This window comes from Choloepus didactylus, chromosome 21 (genome assembly GCF_015220235.1).
Source record: "Choloepus didactylus isolate mChoDid1 chromosome 21, mChoDid1.pri, whole genome shotgun sequence".
Classification (NCBI taxonomy): domain Eukaryota; kingdom Metazoa; phylum Chordata; class Mammalia; order Pilosa; family Megalonychidae; genus Choloepus; species Choloepus didactylus.
In genome coordinates this window covers 5,055,349-5,075,961 of record NC_051327.1, presented here as the reverse complement: position 1 = coordinate 5,075,961, position 20,613 = coordinate 5,055,349, and the positions used below count along the sequence as shown (strand labels likewise).

The 20,613-nt window shown below is 36.0% G+C and overlaps 2 pseudogenes; both read right to left on the bottom strand.

Annotated features, from left to right (window-relative positions):
• Nucleotides 1-1,927: 1,927 nt before the first annotated feature.
• LOC119518044 lies at nt 1,928-2,489 on the bottom strand (annotated as a pseudogene).
• Nucleotides 2,490-9,274: 6,785 nt separating this feature from the next.
• Nucleotides 9,275-10,418, bottom strand: LOC119518043 (annotated as a pseudogene).
• Nucleotides 10,419-20,613: the final 10,195 nt, after the last annotated feature.

The following is a 20,613-nucleotide window of genomic DNA, read 5'->3' as shown; positions in this document are numbered from 1 at the left end:
TTTTCTTGCTGTTTTTGCTATCCCTATCTCCTCTCCACTGGGCTGGCTGCTCCTGGATTCTCTGGTGTCTGGTCTCAGTCTATCTATGATTGGAGTTTGGATCAGTAGAATGAGTTTCCAATAAGAGCAGCCACTGCAGTTCTCCCTTCTCATTCCCAGTGCTGACAGTCCCTCCTCCCACAGGACTGAGCCTGGCAGAGAGGGGTGCAGGTCCCCTGGCTGCAAAAACCTACAGATTTCACTGATCACAGCAGTTCCACAGGTTCATGAGTGTTGTATGAAGTATGCCAAAGTCAAATTGCTCTGCAGTGTCCAGTCCACACAGTTCCTGGCTTTCTACCTACTTCCCTGGAGGAGTAACTAAAACATACCCCTCACTACTCCACCATCTTGCCCCACCTCAGCATCATTACTTTTATAAAAAGTTTGGCCCAAACCTTCCAGCCTGAGTTTTGTCTTGCAAATAATACCCAGGATGAAACTTTATATATTTCCTTGCATCTTCATTGTCAAGGCCCAAGAACTTTAAGTAGAGGAATAGAATCCTTAGCCCACCCTCCCATTAATTACCAAATGTGCCTAACCTTAGAGTTGGCCTCAGGTCACCCTCTCCTTGTCCCTCACTTCCTGAGTCCTCCCAAGGTTATCTCATCTAGTCCCATGGCTTTTCAATTTGTCAAACACTGATAATTTTTAACCCAGACCCCCCACCCTGAATTACGGACATGTACATCACAACTGTCTTCTCAACAGCTCCAACTGGATGTTGAATAGACATCTTAAAGTTAACACATCCAAAACTGACCTCTTTTCTTTGAAAAACTTGTTCTACCTACAGGCTTCCAAGTATCAGCTGATGACACTTCTAGTCAATTGGGCCAAAAACTTGGAGTAAAAGAATGACTTTTGATCAGTAGAGTCTGACCAACAATGTCGGCTACCTAAAAACAAAGGTAGTCTTAGGTATTGAGATAAAAAATATCATATAATCATTAAAACATTTCTGAAATATGTTTAAAGTTAACTCATTTTAAGCCCATGGTTTGGATTTTGCCATTTTAATTCCTTTTGAATATGAGTCATTTTTTGCAAGCTAGGAAACAGAATCACACTAAGCCAGTTTAGTCCTCTTGTGATCTAGACCCAGTCTTTCCATCTTCAGCAGAAGGCCATAATAATACAAGGGGCTAACAAGGGGGTTGTAAAACTCAAAGTAACTACTTTCTACATTTTTCATTAAGAAACAACCAAAATTCCAGTCCTTAAAAGCATGATATAAATATCTTGATTTACAAAAGGACAGAATGACCCAAATCATACGCTGGCCACGCTTTTGGCAAACCATATCAAAACTGGTAAAGGACTGGTGGAGAAATTATTTACATTTTGAAAACTGCTCTGAGGTTTTAAAATTTCCTGGTTGCTGTCAATAAGAAATTAAGTAAATATACTACAGATGCACCCACATTAATATTTGATTTTACCAAGATCTTTCCTGGAATACAAAGTTAGAGATAAGTGTAAGAGATAAGATATTTGGAAATTTTCAAAATAAATTACTTAGTAATAAGAAATTACACATACCACATTTTTCCATTTTTCACAAGAACAATTTGAGAATGAGGATTATTTAAAAGAAATACTCAACTCTAAAAAGGGTGGTGGCGGTAACATTTTCCACTATAGAATAACTTTCTGCTCCCCTATACAATTAACATTGCTATTCTTCCATGATACAATTCAAGTGGAAAAACTCATCAGGAGCTTTTGCCCGTGCCAGGAGATGAAAAATAAATACATTTTTCATCTAGTTAGCTAACTCTAAGCTCAGTTAACATCTTTCAGATGGACCCATAAAATCTGGCCAGAGTTTTGTTAAACATCTGTACACTGCAGAATTCCTTAGCTCATAGCCAGTTTTTGCCCATCATCTTAAAGCTGGGCTCAGTCCCATCTGTGACTCTTCTCTGGGCTGAGATGAGTGCTCGTCATCAAAGTCTGGAATGTCATCATAGGAGTAACCCCAGTAGCCTTTGGATGTACAGGTGGTAAAAACCCAGCAAGAACACCAGGGTGCCAATGATCAGGAAGGGAAAGGGCCGGTCTGCCCCCTCTTTGCTGATGTAGCCAGCCAGCAGGAGGGAGCCTATGATAATGAGAAAGGTGCCAATCAAAAACAGCATGATGGTAACCGCAATGGCCTTATAAGGAAACTTAGAAGGGCTTTTCTTAAACTGAAGGTCAATGTAGCCATCGTCTGTGCTGGAGAGCCTTGAGTATTTCACTTTACTACTGGGGATTCCAGTAGCCGGGTTGGTACGAGACAGCATAATAGCAAGCTGACAGCTACAGTCAGAGCATTGCACCAGGCCACCCATGCATGGAGAGCTCGCCCACGGTTGGTAGCCAAGGCCTCCAAGGCTACATGGCATGCCCCACCTAACCACATCCAGCCCATCAAGGTGTGTGTTGCTGCCCAAGAGGGCCATACCAGTCCAGAGGCCAAAGAAGACAACAAGCATTTTCTAATATATGAAATTTTATTTACCTTACTTACAGGGTGAGAAGTCGTGGAGAGATCATGGCGGCTCTCTCAGGCTAGGCAGGCATCGCTTTCACAGGGAAGACAACTGAGCAATGCAAAAAAGGGCAGAAAGCCTTTTGTAAGGGTTTAAGACAAAGGCCCTCCTCCTAAGGGTGGGGGAGCCTAGATGCAGGAACAGATTACTTTGACCTGGGAGGTGGTGCAGGAAGGACTAGAATAGCACTTGAACAATTCTATTTTGCTCTTTTTGTGAGACTAATGTCGGAAATAAAGCGGTACCTCTAAGGGAATAAATGCTCACTCGGTTCTGGAGGAGAAAAGAATTTATTTACGATCTTGCAAGATAGGGCGTCCAGCCAAACACGTGGAAGGCTGGCGCGCCAGAGGAAGAGAATGGCGATCTTCAAATCTCCTACTCCTAATTCGCAAGTCCCTCCCCTGTTTCCCCATTGACTGGGTACTACAGAGGTTACAGCCTATCCGAGAACACTAACTAATTCATCTTTTGAGATTTTAATTTGTACAGCCAATCCCAGAGAGCCAACTAGCTCATTATTGAGATTTTGAACTGATCAGCCTATACCCCCCAATTTTTTTTTTTTTTTTTTTTTTTTTTTTGCTGTGAGTTCCCACCTCTGATTTTACCTCATATCTCTTTACATTCCAGTAACTATGGTTACTTTTCCATATAAGGAGCAGGCAGATTCTCTCTTCTCTTTGTCTGGGGCTTGCTTAAACTGGTTTTGCCTCCATTTCCCTTATTCCATGCTGTCTCTATGTGAAAACTCAAATTATTCCTTTCTTACCCTAAGAGCCTCTTACTTCCTGCCTGCTTGCAAAAAGTTACATTTTAAGGTCAATTTACCCTTTGTTTCTTTACTGGCTTAGAAAGGCAATAGGTTAAACATTTAGCTGCCTAGGTCATGCAGACTGCTGTGCTCCAAAGATCTGTAGGCCTGTTTTGTTCAGGCCATGGGTTGCCACAGTGTGTATTCTTGATTCAGCATTCTTCTTTTTCTAGAACCATCTAAAAGTTTTCTCAAAGCTCAGAAGAAGATGGCTCTGCAGTTTTTGCTAATTGTTCATTGATTCTCTGTGGGTACAGAAACCTGGAGTGTCTTATGTCAACCTCTTGGTCAACCAGAAATCCAAGTACTTCTTTATTTATACATTTTTTTAATTTTACATTTTTGGAAATATGATTTATAATAGCTACTTAGAAATTTTGTTTCTACTAAGTCCAATGTGTGACCCTCTCAGAGGCAGTTTCTATTGACTATTTTGCTGGGTTGCTTTTTCTATGAGTATCTTTCTTTGCAGGTCTTTTAAGTGTTTGTTGAAAACTTCATATTATAGAAAATATATTGTAAGAATTCTGGATTCTGTACATACAGCCTTATTAGATACTGTCATTACTATTTCCCAAAGTGAGTGTTCAAATTAACACTTCCATCAGTGTTTTATGAGAGTCCTCAAAGCTCCACATTTTCACCAAGACTTAATAATCTCCATCTTTTTAATTTTAGCTTTTTTGGTGAGTTTGTAATAATATCTTCTTGTGCATTTCCCAGATTACTAATGGTGTTGACAAGCTTTGCTTTCTTTTTGCTTTATGTTTCAGGGAGGCATTTTGATGTCCATTTTATGATGTGCCTATTCAAGTGTTTTGATGATTTTCTATTGTATTGTCTGTCTTGATTAATGGTATGTATGGTTTCTATATACATTTTTGTTATGATCCTTTTGCAGTTTAAAAAAAGCATTTCGTCTGACTCTCTGGCTTGTCTTTTCATCCCTTAAATTGAATTTTAATATTAATATAGTTCAATGTATCATCTTTCTCCTTTAATGGTCAAGACTTTTGTATCTTCTTTAGGAAATTTTTAGTCCATTTATTTAATTTAGTCTCATTTTTATTATAATTTTTATTATCCTACTTATATCTGAAATTTGTTTTTACACATTGTATGTTTGTGATAGGCATTAAGACATGTGCTATTTATATATGTGAAATTGACCAGGCACCATTTATTGATGTAGGACAATATCCTTTGACTAGTTACTTTTATTTCTTTCTACTTTGATATTGTTTGGATTATTATTGTTTGTTTGTTTGTTTGTTTTTGCAAATTCCACACCCCAGAAAATACTGTCAGGTTTTATATTAGATTTCATTGAATATATAAATAAATTTAACTGACATCATTGCCTTAATGAGCCTCTCATCTATGCATCTGCATATACCATTTGATCTTGATATTTTCAGACTTTGGAGTTTCTTCCTTATTTCAAAATTAAAATATAATGGTCTTGGTATTTTCATGATGTGGTTGTTCATTAATATATTATTTTCAATTTTTGTTTTTATTTATAAATACAATTGATATATATGTGACCTTTCTATAGTCATTTATTTATCCTAAACTTTGGATTTCTATATACGTAATTATATCATATGCAAATAATGACAATTTTGCTTTCTTACTTCAAATATAATGCATTTTATTTCTTTTTATTGATTTATTCCCTTCTTCAGGAGTTTGGCACAATGTTGAATAGAAATTCTGATTGGAGGCATCCTGGTTTCATTCCAGGCTCAGGGGAAAATTTTCAGAAACTCACATAATGTTTCCTTTATTCACTTTGTCAATATTTAAGATGCTTTCAGCTATTATTGCTTTCAGAGATTTTTATCTTGAATGTGTTTGTTTATGCTCTGAAAATCTACTTTTTCTTAGTTTATGTATTTTTGCAGTAAATATTGAATATTACATTGATTTTTTTTTTTCAAATATTAGCTGTTCTTACATTTCTAGAGTATGACATCTTTGGCCATGAATATCCTTTTTATATATTGCTGCCTATAGATCTTTGCCCTGAATAACTGGGCATAACTTTTGTGAGTCTCACCCATGTTGTTGTATATGTCTACCTTTTCTTTTTAATGCTATATAGTCTTCCATTATATGAATATAACAGAGTTTATTTATTGATTATCTTAACAATGAACAATTTTGTTGTTTCAAGTTTATGAATAGAAATGCCATGAGCATTTTATTCACATATTTTGATGTGGATTTCTGCATTCTTATTTAGATGGAAGTCCTGGTCATAATTTAGGCAAATGTTTATCTTCATGCCAAACAGTTCTCCAATATGGTGGTCACATTTTCACAAATGTTTCAGCAATGTGGGATTATTGACATTGAACAGGTTTTATATGCTTATTGACTCTTTTGAATGACTTCCATTGGAAACTACCTCTTCTAATTCCATACATTTTTAACCATCACATTAGTTTTTTTAGTTACTGAGTTGTAGTTGTTCTAGATATAAGTATTTTGTCAAATACACATAATATGAATTTTCTTCCATATTCAGTGGCTTGTCTTTATATTTTTTAATGGTATATTTAAATGAACAGTAGTACTCAATTTTAGCAAAGGCTAATTCTTCCACTACACTTATATTGAGAATTTGTGTGTCCTAATGAACAGACCTTTGACAACCCAAGCTCATGAAGACTTTGAAGTGTCTCATGTTTGTCTAGAGACATCATTCTTTCATCTTTAATATTTAGGTTTATGATCCATCTTGAGTCAGTCTTTTGTACTGGGCGAGTTGGAAGTCAAGTTTCATGTATTTTTTCAGTTTGTGTATGTGGCAACCCATGGCCTGAGCAAAAAACAGGCCTGCAGATCTTTGGTGCCCAGCAGTCTGCCTGACCTAGGCAGCTAAATGTTTAACCTATTGTCCTTCTAAGCCAGTAAAGAGAAAAAGGGTAAAATTGAACTTAAAATGTAACTTTATGCAAGCAGGCAGGAGGTGAGAGGCTCCTAGTCTCACAAAAAGAGCAAAATATTATTGTTCAAGTGTTATTCTTGTCCTTCCTGCACCAGCCCTAAGGTCAGTGACCTGTTCTGCATCTATGCTTCCCCCACCCTTTGGAAGGCCTTTGTCTTAAACCCTTGTAAAAGGCTTTCTGTCCTCTTTGCATCACTCGGTCATCTTCCCTGTGAATGTGATGCCTACCCAGCCTGAGAGAGCTGTCATGATCTCTCCATGACTTCTCACCCTGTAAGTAAGCCCTGAATAAAAAGTTCATGTATCAGGAAATGCTCATTGTCCTCTTTGGCCCTCTTGGGCTGTGACAGTATATCCAATAGCTCTAGCATCATTTATTGAAAAAACTGTCTTTCCCATTTGAATATCTGTGCTTCTACTGTGTAAGAAGTGATTGTATAAGGGTGGATATACTGCTGTACTTCTAATTCTTTTTGATTTGTTTACTTGTTGATCCTTGAACTAATATCACATTGTCTTAATTACTGTAGCTGAATATTGAGTCTTGAAATTTTGTAGAGTAAGTCATTGAACTTTGCTCACGTTCTTCACTTTTTCTTGGCTCTTTTAGGTAAATGCATATACAATTATAAGCTCATTTTGACATTTTCTGCACACACATACAAATACACATATACATGCATAAAAGAATGGTAGAGGTCTCAATTACAGTTTCAATGAATTTATTGATCAGATTGTGCAAATTTATATTTGACAGTATTGAACTGCATATTCATGTGTGTAATAGATCATTATTTATTTATGTCTTCTATAATTTATACTGGCAATATTTTATAATTTTCAGTTTAGAGGTTTATATGCCTTTTGTTAGATTTATTTCTAGTTATTTGATGTGTTTTGATGCTGTTAAGTAGATGTATTTAAAAATTTATTTTCCAATTACTTTCTGCCACCATATAGTAACTGACTTTAATATTTGTGTATTGATCTTGCTAAACTGAGTTATCTCTTATCATCTTTTGAAGATACTTTTGTTTTCTCTACATGCAAAATTACATTCTAAGAAAAAATAATTTCATTCCTTTATACTCTCTATTTTATTTTTCTGCAATTTTATTATATATTTTTCATTTATTTTTCAGTTTGATTTACTTCAAAATATTTTTAAATTTACATTTTGATTTCTCTTTCCTAATATGTGAGCATAGATTGTTTTAATGAATGTGTTGCCTAATTTCCAAGCTTTTGGAGATTTATTACTTGAATTTCTGTTGTCTATTTCAAGCTTAGTTCCACTGTGATAAGAAAATATACTCTATTGGACTTTATTTATTGAAATTTGTTCTATACAAAAATGTATAATCAAACATTTGAAAATGTTCCATGTGAATTTGAAAGAATGAGTTTTCTGTAGGTAGTCATATTTTTTGATTCATGTCAATCAGTTCAGTTTTGCAATGATTTTATGTTTATTGGCCTGTTCTTTTTTCCCCTTAACGTTTAATTTTTCTGGTATTAATATAGTTATATAGCTTCCTTTAAGCACGTATTTACATGGTGTAATTTCCATTTATTTTTCTCTATCTGTATCCTTATGTGTCATAAACAACATATAATTGAGTCATGTCTTTTGTGGTTGTTTATTTTCTTAATCTAGTCCAGTGTTTCTCAACCTAGACAATTTGCCCTATACAGTATTTTTGACAGTGCCTGGAGACATTTTTACTGTCTAAAAAATGGAAATAGGTGTGCTTCCTACATCTGATATTAAGCATCCTACAATGCACAGGTCAGTCCCTACAACAAAGAATCATCCAGTCCAAAATATCATTAATACTGATGTTGAGAAATTCTGATCTATCTGAAAAAAATTTTGGCATGTAATTATCATAGCTTACTTACAGATACCATCTTCATCTCCCTGCTTAATTTATGTTTCCCCTTCTGAATTTTTTTTCTTCCTTTCTGCATACTCTTGAAGCAATGAATAGCGTATCATTAAAGTTGTTTCCTTTATTGTGTTTTTAACTACAAATTTTGATTGATTATTTTATTGGGTGCTCTAGGAATACAATATACATCTTTAACTTATTAGAGGCTTTTCAAAATCAGTACTTTTACCATGTTTAACAGAAGAAGAAATTTACAACAGTTTAATTCACTTATTCCCTTGCAACCTTTTTGCTCTTTCTGTCTTATATTTTGCTTCTCCATTTGTTCCCTTAGGGACTCATTTTTGGTGTTGTTTTCATCAATCAATATCTTTTACTATTTTGCACATATTTATCCTTGTGGGTATTATTCTTCCTTCATTTCCCTGTTTCTGTCTGGGTTAAATTCCTTCAACTTAAAACTTCATTAGGTATTTTTTTAAATGCTCTGCAAACAATAGAATCAATCAGTTTTGTTTGTTCATAATCCTTTCTTTAGCTATATATTTTTTATTTCTTTTCCTGTAGGTTAAAATTTTGAGTAAGCACTTTTATTCCTTTTAGACTTTTAAGATGTCATCCCCAGTGATGGAGTATTTAAACATGCTATTCTGGCATCAAAGGGCTTTCACACATGTGGTCCTAAATAACTTTTCAGCCTTATTTTCTACTACCTTTGCTTAAAAATAACATGCTGGGGTCAAACTCATATATTTTCTTGTCTTTAAATAGGCCTTCCCATTTCTGATATTCTTCTGTTTCCTGTTTCTATAACAGCATTTGCTCCATACCTACACCTCTTTACGTTTGGAATACATAGTAGCTGCACAATAAAAGTGCTAAATAGAAGTGTGCATGATGTTTTTTATTTTTTGTCTATAGACTATTTTTCTAGTATACATTTAGATAAGCAAGCTTAAATACAAAATGGAAGATACACATTTGTACTTGAATGACAGCATTTTTCGAGCAAAAATAGTGTATTCTAAGAATATTAGGCCAAGAGAAATTTCAACTTTTCTTTGGGGCACCAACGCATTTCATATATCCCTATTGCTAGAGTATTTTTTTTTTTTTTAATTTCAGTCAATGTCAATTCTTTGAAATACATAGTAAGCTGTTTCAGAAGATTGTCTAAGACACTATATTGGAAAGTCTCCAATATCTTTGCAAGTTTAAGGCAAGTTAGCAAAATGATATACACAACTGAGTCAAGTGAGGTTCTCTTCCACCATACTGTCCTTTTTGCTGCATCTTTCACATCCTTATTCCTCAGGCTATAAATAAGTGGGTTCAGCATGGGGATTACCAGTGTATAAAACACAGCAGAGACCTTCTCCTGTTCCAGGGAATATTGGGAGCTTGGCTGGATGTAACTAAAGGTCACAGACCCATAGAAGAATGTCACAGCAGTCAGGTGGGAGGCACAGGTGGAGAAGGCTTTGCACCTCCCCTCAGCTGAACACATTCTTTGAATAGCAATGATAATGCAGATATAGGAGACCATGATGATAATGAACGTGAACATTGCAATGACTCCAGAGAAGATCAAAAGCAGCAACTCATTGGTGTGAGCGTCAGAGCAAGAGAGCCTCAGAAGAGGGGGAATGTCACAGAAATAATGATTTACAATATTACAAAGTCTAGTTTGAGTAAACCAATTGTGTGTGTCATGGAATTAACAAGCCCACCCATGTAAGATGTAAGGACCATCTGAATACAGACCCTTTGGGTCATAATGACTGTATACAACAAGGGATTAGCAATTGCCACATAGCGGTCATAAGCCATCATAGACAGGAGGATGCCCTCTGTGGTTACATACACTGCAAAGAAGAAACTCTGTAAAACACAGCCAGAAAATGTGCTAGATTTATATTCTGATAGAAAATCTACCAACATCTTAGGAGCAAAGACAGTGGAGCAACAAATGTCACAAAAAGAGAGGTTGCTAAGGAAAAAGTACATTGGAGTGTGAAGTTGGGAATTCAACCAGATTAAGATGATCATCCCCCAGTTACCAACCAGTGTGATGAAATTAGAGTAAAAAGCACAAAGAGAGGGATCTGCAAATTAGGATTTTCAGTTAAACCTATCAGAAGGAATTCCTTCACACCTCTATGATTCCAACCTCCCATGCATTCAAGTTTATATAGCTTGTTTTTTTCAGAACAGGATGATATTCACATGAAAATGGTTAGGATTTCTTCCATAAGCTCTTATTCACAGTGTCACAAATCATTAAGACTTAACCTGCAGTTAGATGAAGAGAATAAATTAACTTCAGTTATGGGCTATATGTGTGCTATGTATACAGACTCAAGCTTTTGGAACTAAGGATTATTTTATTCCATTTCTTGGTTTACACATCTGACAAATGGGAAAAAATGAAACTCTATAAGATCTCAAAACTATTAATTGGTAGAAGTGACATTCAAACCCAGATTCACCTGCTTCCAAACCTTTGCCTCATTCTGTGACACATAGAAACCCTCTGCTTCCTTGGATACTGGCTAAGTAACATCCAGCAATAATGAATCTTCCAGTATCATGTGGCTAACCTATTTCTATTGTTTCATATCCAATTAAGCTCATGGTGCTGACTCCCATAATATGCAGCCTCCCATCCTTGCCAAGTTTCAGACTTCTGATCCATTTTAGTCCCATATTTGTACAGTTTTCCCCACTTGGAAGGACAACAATTAAGCCATCTGGAAGAGAGAAGAGGGAATAAAGAGACAGCAATCTTTTCACATGCTAATTTTTATTAAGTCCAGGTGAAAAAATAGCAGTGCTGTTTAACTTGATAGCCCTTCCCTTTTTCATCTTTTTATACCTTTGCTTTGCATTTTGTTTTTTTATCAATGTTCAAATAAACCCAAAAACCTAGTGCAGAGAAACATAAGGCACCAAAATAATATCAATCAGATATATACTGTTTTCAAACAATCAGACTGCCACTTATTTTCATTTCCTTTTTCACAGGATATAATACTAATTCAGCCAATATTTATGATTAAATATTATAAATTAATCCATTAATGTTTACTTGCATTCATTTAGTAAATATGTGTATATACAGGCGGAAATTATCTGATAGGATATTTAAAGAAAATAAAATATATGAAAATGTTTTGTTTTCTGTAATTACTTGATGATGTCAATTGCTGATTCTCTCCTAACTTTTAGAGGATGTCAAGAATGCAACAATATATCTCACTAAAATCCAGAGAAGGAAAATGTCCTCTATTTACACTTTTCTGATTTCTCTAGATATTATTATAAAAGGCTTATGGATATAAATTGCCACAAACTCTGAGTCCTGCCTTATGTAACATGTACTGGTTTATGCAAAACCCCTCCTGGGTTTTAATTCTATGTGTATATAAATTTTTCCTGTTTTCTACCTTCCTCATGTGCTTTTTCATATATATCTCTTTAAAGAAGAGGTCACATATCTGTTTATCCATTCAGTGAACACACCCTCAGCAAGGCACTATGTTAGGCATTATAGAAATCTCAAGAGAGTATATGAGCTCCATCATGGAACTTGATGTCTATTGTAGTTGGAATTTATGTAACTCTGGAATGCAGCCTTTAAGGTATTGCTAAATCAAAATGAAATCTCATCCTGTAAGTATTGGCTCATCCCTCACAAATTGAGGTTATAAATTGGATTCTATCTATATTTTATATTGGTGGCCTTGGGAAGCACAGTGAAACCAAGTCCAACTATATCCAAGGAAAAGAGAAAATAATTTGCTTGAAGTAGCATTGTTTTGTTTTCTTTTGTTTTTTTTTTTTTGTTTTTTGCTTTGTTTTTTATTTTTTTTTCTGTCAATTAAATCACATTAGAAATAGGTAATCAAAAGTTTTTATAACCTGGAAATAAGCCTAACTTAAAAAAAATAATTTAGAGCTGAAGGGACATTGTGATTTGTGTATGTTTCTTAATGGCACTGTTTCCTTCTTCTGGAGGGCTGCTTAGTGCCATGGGAACCTCACTGGAGCGTAATAGGACATGGAGGGTCTGATTTCCAAGATAGGTCTTCTTGCTGTATATTTTTCCTATCTACAAACAAACCAAAAAGGGAACAAAGACACTAGTGGATTAGTATAATCTTTCTAATTAATTTTAGAGAAATAGAGGACAAAATATAGTTCCTGCCATTTTAACTTGCGTAAGGTTTCAAACTGTGGATATATGAACTGGTGGATATGTCTCAACATCAGAGCACAGAGAAAAAGTACTCATTTGGAAGAGGAGAGGAAGAAGGGGGAGCACCAAGTTCACAGGGAAAAAGGAACACGTTCTAAATGTTGAAGCAATGAGGCTATATGCTTTTCAACTGCATACCATACTTTGATTGAGGGCACTGAAGAATAAATTAAAGTCATAAATGTAATAAGTAGATTTTAAAAAATCTAAAAGAAAGATAGGAGAGATGAATATTAAGAGGTCATGGTACCAAGCAATATAAAGTACTAACAAGATCATTTTGGCATCAACAATGTAAATTCATTTTCTAATTTCAGAAAATCAAGTTATAGCTGGAAGCAATGAGGATAAAATGCTCTATAAAGTCCTTGTCCGTACTAATGACTAATATGCACTGACTGTTATCATTTTTCTTGTTAAGAACACATGCTATTAAATATAATTATTATCAGTATTAGTCCTAAGGAAGCCAAGGCAGTGAGAGATACATAGATAGGTTGGGATTCAAACCCAAGCAGTCTGGTTCCAGAAACCATGTCCTCCATCCCTCTGCTGTTTGCTTGTTCTTATATTTCATCCCGTTTCTGTCATGTACTTGCCACCAACTTAGGTCCACCTGGTTGCTCACCAAGTCCAAGGACATCAGGACCACTAGCCAGACATTCTGCCCTCTGGGCCCTGCCAATTATTTCCTTATATGCATGGCTAATAAATGAAGGGGAAGGTGTTTTTAAGAAAAGATAGTTCAGGAAAATCTTATCTCATTTTCTTTACTTGTTGTGTTGCCACTTCTTAGATTTCCTGAATCCCTGTGGATTTTGACTCTATTATCAAAGGATAGTATTTTTCCAACTGATTTAACGTTTTCATGGGAGTATGGCCAGAAGTAATATTTCTAAGTGATTTTCTTTGTCTGCTGAACTCATCAATACATACCAAAATAAGAATGTTTTTAAAAAATGAAATGCAATCACAGTAATTTATTTTTGACTTATGGTTCCAAAGTAACATGACAGAAATACAAATAACAGTAGTAGAGAAACAGGTTGGAAAAAAGGATGGTGATGAGGGAAATTAGAACATTAAAAGCAATTTCATTAAAATGAAATAGGGAACTCAGCCAAATGCCTATCAAAAGAGTTAATGATTATAAAAATTATGGCCCTTCCATAATGTGGGACCATAATTGTTAACCAAAACTGAAATAGCTCAGGATAGGCTCTCATGGAGCTTTGTCCACAAAATAACACTTTGCTGACATAATATTTATAAATTAATCTGATATAAAATGTATGTGTAAATATTATAGTTCATGCATTGGTTCATGTTATTATAAAATATTATATGCAAATATATGTGTATCTGATTAAATTATTTTGAAATGTGTGCCATGTATCAATTCATAGTTATAAGAATTTGTAAACATATACATGCATGTTCACTTTAAAACATATACAATGAATGGTTTGTGATTAAAAACTATAGGAAAAAAAGAAAAAAATTTAAAAACACTCAAAACCCATAAAAATTAACAATTACAAATTTTTAATATAGGGGAAAAAGCACTATCAATAACAGTACAAACTCTTGCATACTGAAAGAGCCAAATCTAGAGTTTAGATAGTGTAATTAAAAACAATATACATAAATGTGAAGGATATTTTATTCAGGCACAGGAGCATTGTAGTAAGAAGTAACAGCTTCTATTAAATGACAATGTGTACCCTGGAAATCATGAGTCCACAAACATACACCAGTTTTATAGACTGGATAGAGTGACTAACCCAAGGAAAGTAGAAAATGATTCTTAAAATATTATTATTAGAATCACAAAACAAAATTAGGTCTAAATGATTGTCAGACACTGTTATTATTTAAGAATGGGAAGATTTTCCTTATAGTATAGCTAAAATACATTACAATGATCATATATTCAATTTTTAAAGAATTGTCTGTAAATGTACAAATAACTTTAAGTCACTACTTAAACTAACTACTAAATTCTATAGAATGCACATGCACAAAAGACAATATTGTATCTAGGCATTATGTAAATATTGCCCTTCCACCCAAAATGAGAAGAGTACCTTGAGATATAAATTTACAGCAGGTTAGGAAGCTGTGTTTTCTAGTGATTTGTAACCAATACTAAAATCATACAACTGCTACCAGATTATTTTAGTGTGAGAAATTTACAAATAAACCTATATCTACACTTCTTAAACATACTTATAGCCAGCAAAACCTAGAATAAGTGATTCTTCTAGTGAAGAAGACCAAGTCTTCATGACTCTTAAAAGACTTCTTGTTCAGAGTAGAGGCTTTTACATTTGGTCCCTTTTCTTTTGGGGACTCAAACTGTAGCTCATTGTGTACGTGAATCTCAGACATCCACAGGCTGGATGATTAGTACCCTTTATGGTCTCTTGAGGGTGGAATTAATCATAGAGCTACAAGTTCTTGGAATTGTTTTTCAGTAGGTGCTTCTCCTTTTCCCTTTGTTAAAATGTAATTCTCTTTATAAATAAAACAATTTAAAAACTTTAGTTCTCTCCCACATAAACATCATGGGGGAAAAGGCACAATAGAGAGGATAAATACAATTGCAGGAGCCAAAGAAATGTGCTTTGATCACATATTTGATCCTCAGACAAATAATTGAATATTCTAATGTGAAAAGCTAACTCATTTTCCTTCTTGAGAAATGGAAACAATCAAACATGTTCTACCTTTGTCACTGGATCATTAAGAAATTTATATAAATTAACATATAACATCATATTCTGGAAAATTTATAAACCACTCACATTAAAGTTTTAAGAGATTATATACATTATATATATATTAATTTTATTATTCTCTCCTTATACCCTATTTATATTAAAAACATATATGATGGAGGCGGGGCAAGATGGCAGACTGGTGAGCTGTATGTTTTAGTTACTCCTCCAGGAAAGTAGGTAAAAAGCCAGGAACTGCGTGGACTGGACACCACAGAGCAATCTGTCTTTGGGCATACTTCATACAACACTCATGAAAATGTGGAACTGCTGAGATCAGCGAAATCTGTAAGTTTTTGCGGCCAGGGGACCCGCGCCCCTCCCTGCCAGGCTCAGTCCCGGGGGAGGAGGGGCTATCAGCTCCGGGAAGGAGAAGGGAGAATTGCAGTGGCTGCTCTCAACGGAAACTCATTCTACTGATTCAAACTCCAACCATAGATAGACTGAGGCCAGACACCAGAGACTCTGAGAGCAGCCAGCCCAGCAGAGAGGAGACGGGCATAGAAGGAAAACAACACGAGAAGCTCCAAAGTAAAAGCAGAGGATTTTTGGAGTTCTGGTGAACACAGAAAGGGGAAGGGCGGAGATCAGGCCTTGAGGCGCATATGCAAATCCCGAAGCAAGGCTGATCTCTCTGCCCAGGGCACCTTTCCTTAATGGCCCTGGTTGCTTTGTCTATTAGCATTTCAATAACCCATTAGATCTCTGAGGAGGGCCGTTTTTTTTTTTTTTTTTTAAATCCTTTTTGCTTTTTCTAAAACAATTACTCTAAGAAGCTCAATACAGAAAGCTTCAAAGAATTGAAATTTGGGCACGTCAAGTCAAGAGCAGAACTAAGAGAGCTCTGAGACAAAAGGCAATAATCCAGTGGCTGAGAAAATTCACTAAACAACACAACTTCCCAAGAAAAGGGGGGTGTCCGCTCACAGCCACCATCCTGGTGGACAGGAAACACTCCTGCCCATCGCCAGCCCCATAGCCCAGAGCTGCCCCAGACAACCCAGTGTGACGGAAGTGCTTCAAATAACAGGCACACACCACAAAACTGGGCGTGGACATTAGCCTTCCCTGCAACCTCAGCTGAATGTCCCAGAGCTGGGAAGGGGGAGCAGTGTGAATTAACAGAGCCCCATTCAGCCATCATTTGAGCAGACTGGGAGCCTCCCAACACAGCCCAGCAGCCCAGAACTGCCCTGGGGGGACGGCACTCACCTGTGACATAGCACAGTCATCCCTCAACAGAGGACCCGGGGTGCACAGCCTGGAAGAGGGGCCCACTTGCAAGTCTCAGGAGCCATACGCCAATACCAAAGACTTGTGGGTCAGTGGCAGAGACAAACTGTGGCAGGACTGAACTGAAGGATTAGACTATTGCAGTAGCTTTAAAACTCTAGGATCATCAGGGAGATTTGATTGTTAGGGCCACCCCCCCTCCCCGACTGCCCAGAAACACGCCCCACATACAGGGCAGGCAACACCAACTACACACGCAAGCTTGGGACACCAATTGGGCCCCACAAGACTCACTCCCCCACTCACCAAAAAGGCTAAGCAGGGGAGATCTGGCTTGTGGAGAACAGGTGGCTCGTGGACGCCACCTGCTGGTTAATTAGAGAAAGTGTACTCCACGAAGCTGTAGATCTGATAAATTAGAGATAAGGACTTCAACTGGTCTACAAACCCTAAAAGAACCCTATCAAGGACAGCAAATGCCACGAGGCCAAAAACAACAGAAAATTATAAAGCATATGAAAAAAACAGACGATATGGATAACCCAAGCCCAAGCACCCAAATCAAAAGACCAGAAGAGACACACCTAGAGCAGCTACTCAAAGAACTAAAGATGAACAATGAGACCCTAGTACGGGATATGAAGGAAATCAAGAAGACCCTAGAAGAGCATAAAGAAGACATTGCAAGACTAAATAAAAAAATGGATGATCTTATGGAAATTAAAGAAACTGTTGACCAAATTAAAAAGATTCTGGACACTCATAGTACAAGACTAGAGGAAGTTGAACAACGAATCAGTGACCTGGAAGATGACAGAATGGAAAATGAAAGCATAAAAGAAAGAATGGGGAAAAAAATTGAAAAACTCGAAATGGACCTCAGGGATATGATAGATAATATGAAACGTCCGAATATAAGACTCATTGGTGTCCCAGAAGGGGAAGAAAAGGGTAAAGGTCTAGGAAGAGTATTCAAAGAAATTGTTGGGGAAAACTTCCCAAATCTTCTAAACAACATAAATACACAAATCATAAATGCTCAGCGAACTCCAAATAGAATAAATCCAAAAAAACCCACTCCGAGACATATACTGATCACACTGTCAAACATAGAAGAGAAGGAGCAAGTTCTGAAAGCAGCAAGAGAAAAGCAATTCACCACATACAAAGGAAACAGCATAAGACTAAGTAGTGACTACTCAGCAGCCACCATGGAGGTGAGAAGGCAATGGCACGATATATTTAAAATTCTGAGAGAGAGGAATTTCCAGCCAAGAATACTTTATCCAGCAAAGCTCTCCTTCAAATTTGAGGGAGAGCTTAAATTTTTCACAGACAAAGAAATGCTGAGAGAATTTGCTAACAAGAGACCTGCCCTACTGGAGATACTAAAGGGAGCCCTACAGACAGAGAAACAAAGACAGGACAGAGAGACTTGGAGAAAGGTTCAGTACTAAAGAGATTCGGTATGGGTACAATAAAGGATATTAATAGAGAGAGGGAAAAATATGGCAAACATAATCCAAAGGATAAGATGGCCGATTCAAGAAATGCCTTCACGGTTTTAACGTTGAATGTAAATGGATTAAACTCCCCAATTAAAAGATATAGATTCGCAGAATGGATCAAAAAAAATGAACCATCAATATGTTGCATACAAGAGACTCATCTTAGACACAGGGACACAAAGAAATTGAAAGTGAAAGGATGGAAAAAAATATTTCATGCAAGCTACAGCCAAAAGAAAGCAGGTGTAGCAATATTAATCTCAGATAAAATAGACTTCAAATGCAGGGATGTTTTGAGAGACAAAGAAGGCCACTACATACTAATAAAAGGGGCAATTCAGCAAGAAGAAATAACAATCGTAAATGTCTATGCACCCAATCAAGGTGCCACAAAATACATGAGAGAAACATTGGCAAAACTAAAGGAAGCAATTGATGTTTCCACAATAATTGTGGGAGACTTCAACACATCACTCTCTCCTATAGATAGATCAACCAGACAGAAGACCAATAAGGAAATTGAAAACCTAAACAATCTGATAAATGAATTAGATTTAACAGACATCTACAGGACATTACATCCCAAATCACCAGGATACACATACTTTTCTAGTGCTCACGGAACTTTCTCCAGAATAGATCATATGCTGGGACATAAAACAAGCCTCAATAAATTTAAAAAGATTGAAATTATTCAAAGCACATTCTCTGACCACAATGGAATACAATTAGAAGTCAATAACCATCAGAGACTTAGAAAATTCACAAATACCTGGAGGTTAAACAACACACTCCTAAACAATCAGTGGGTTAAAGAAGAAATAGCAAGAGAAATTGCTAAATATATAGAGACGAATGAAAATGAGAACACAACATACCAAAACCTATGGGATGCAGCAAAAGCAGTGCTAAGGGGGAAATTTATAGCACTAAACGCATATATTAAAAAGGAAGAAAGAGCCAAAATCAAAGAACTAATGGATCAACTGAAGAAGCTAGAAAATGAACAGCAAACCAATCCTAAACCAAGTAGAAGAAAAGAAATAACAAGGATTAAAGCAGAAATAAATGACATAGAGAACAAAAAAACAATAGAAAGGATAAATATCACCAAAAGTTGGTTCTTTGAGAAGATCAACAAGATTGACAAGCCCCTAGCTAGACTGACAAAATCAAAAAGAGAGAAGACCCATATAAACAAAATAATGAATGAAAAAGGTGACATAACTGCAGATCCTGAAGAAATTAAAAAAATTATAAGAGGATATTATGAACAACTGTATGGCAACAAACTGGATAATGTAGAAGAAATGGACAATTTCCTGGAAACATATGAACAACCTAGACTGACCAGAGAAGAAATAGAAGACCTCAACCAACCCATCACAAGCAAAGAGATCCAATCAGTCATCAAAAATCTTCCCACAAATAAATGCCCAGGGCCAGATGGCTTCACAGGGGAATTCTACCAAACTTTCCAGAAAGAACTGACACCAATCTTACTCAAACTCTTTCAAAACATTGAAAAAAATGGAACACTACCTAACTCATTTTATGAAGCTAACATCAATCTAATACCAAAACCAGGCAAAGATGCTACAAAAAAGGAAAACTACCGGCCAATCTCCCTAATGAATATAGATGCAAAAATCCTCAACAAAATACTTGCAAATCGAATCCAAAGACACATTAAAAAAATCATACACCATGACCAAGTGGGGTTCATTCCAGGCATGCAAGGATGGTTCAACATCAGAAAAACAATCAATGTATTACAACACATTAAAAACTCGAAAGGGAAAAATCAATTGATCATCTCAATAGATGCTGAAAAAGCATTTGACAAAATCCAACATCCCTTTTTGATAAAAACACTTCAAAAGGTAGGAATTGAAGGAAACTTCCTCAACATGATAAAGAGCATATATGAAAAACCCACAGCCAGCATAGTACTCAATGGTGAGAGACTGAAAGCCTTCCCTCTAAGATCAGGAACAAGACAAGGATGCCCGCTGTCACCACTGTTATTCAACATTGTGCTGGAAGTGCTAGCCAGGGCAATCCGGCAAGACAAAGAAATAAAAGGCATCCAAATTGGAAAAGAAGAAGTAAAACTGTCATTGTTTGCAGATGATATGATCTTATATCTAGAAAACCCTGAGAAATCAACGATACACCTACTAGAGCTAATAAACAAATTTAGCAAAGTAGCGGGATACAAGATTAATGCACATAAGTCAGTAATGTTTCTATATGCTAGAAATGAACAAACTGAAGAGACACTCAAGAAAAAGATACCATTTTCAATAGCAACTAAAAAAATCAAGTACCTAGGAATCAACTTAACCAAAGATGTAAAAGACCTATACAAAGAAAACTATATAACTCTACTAAAAGAAATAGAAGGGGACCTTAAAAGATGGAAAAATATTCCATGTTCATGGATAGGAAGGCTAAATGTCATTAAGATGTCAATTCTACCCAAACTCATCTACAGATTCAATGCAATCCCAATCAAAATTCCAACAACCTACTTTGCAGACTTGGAAAAGCTAGTTATCAAATTTATTTGGAAAGGGAAGATGCCTCGAAT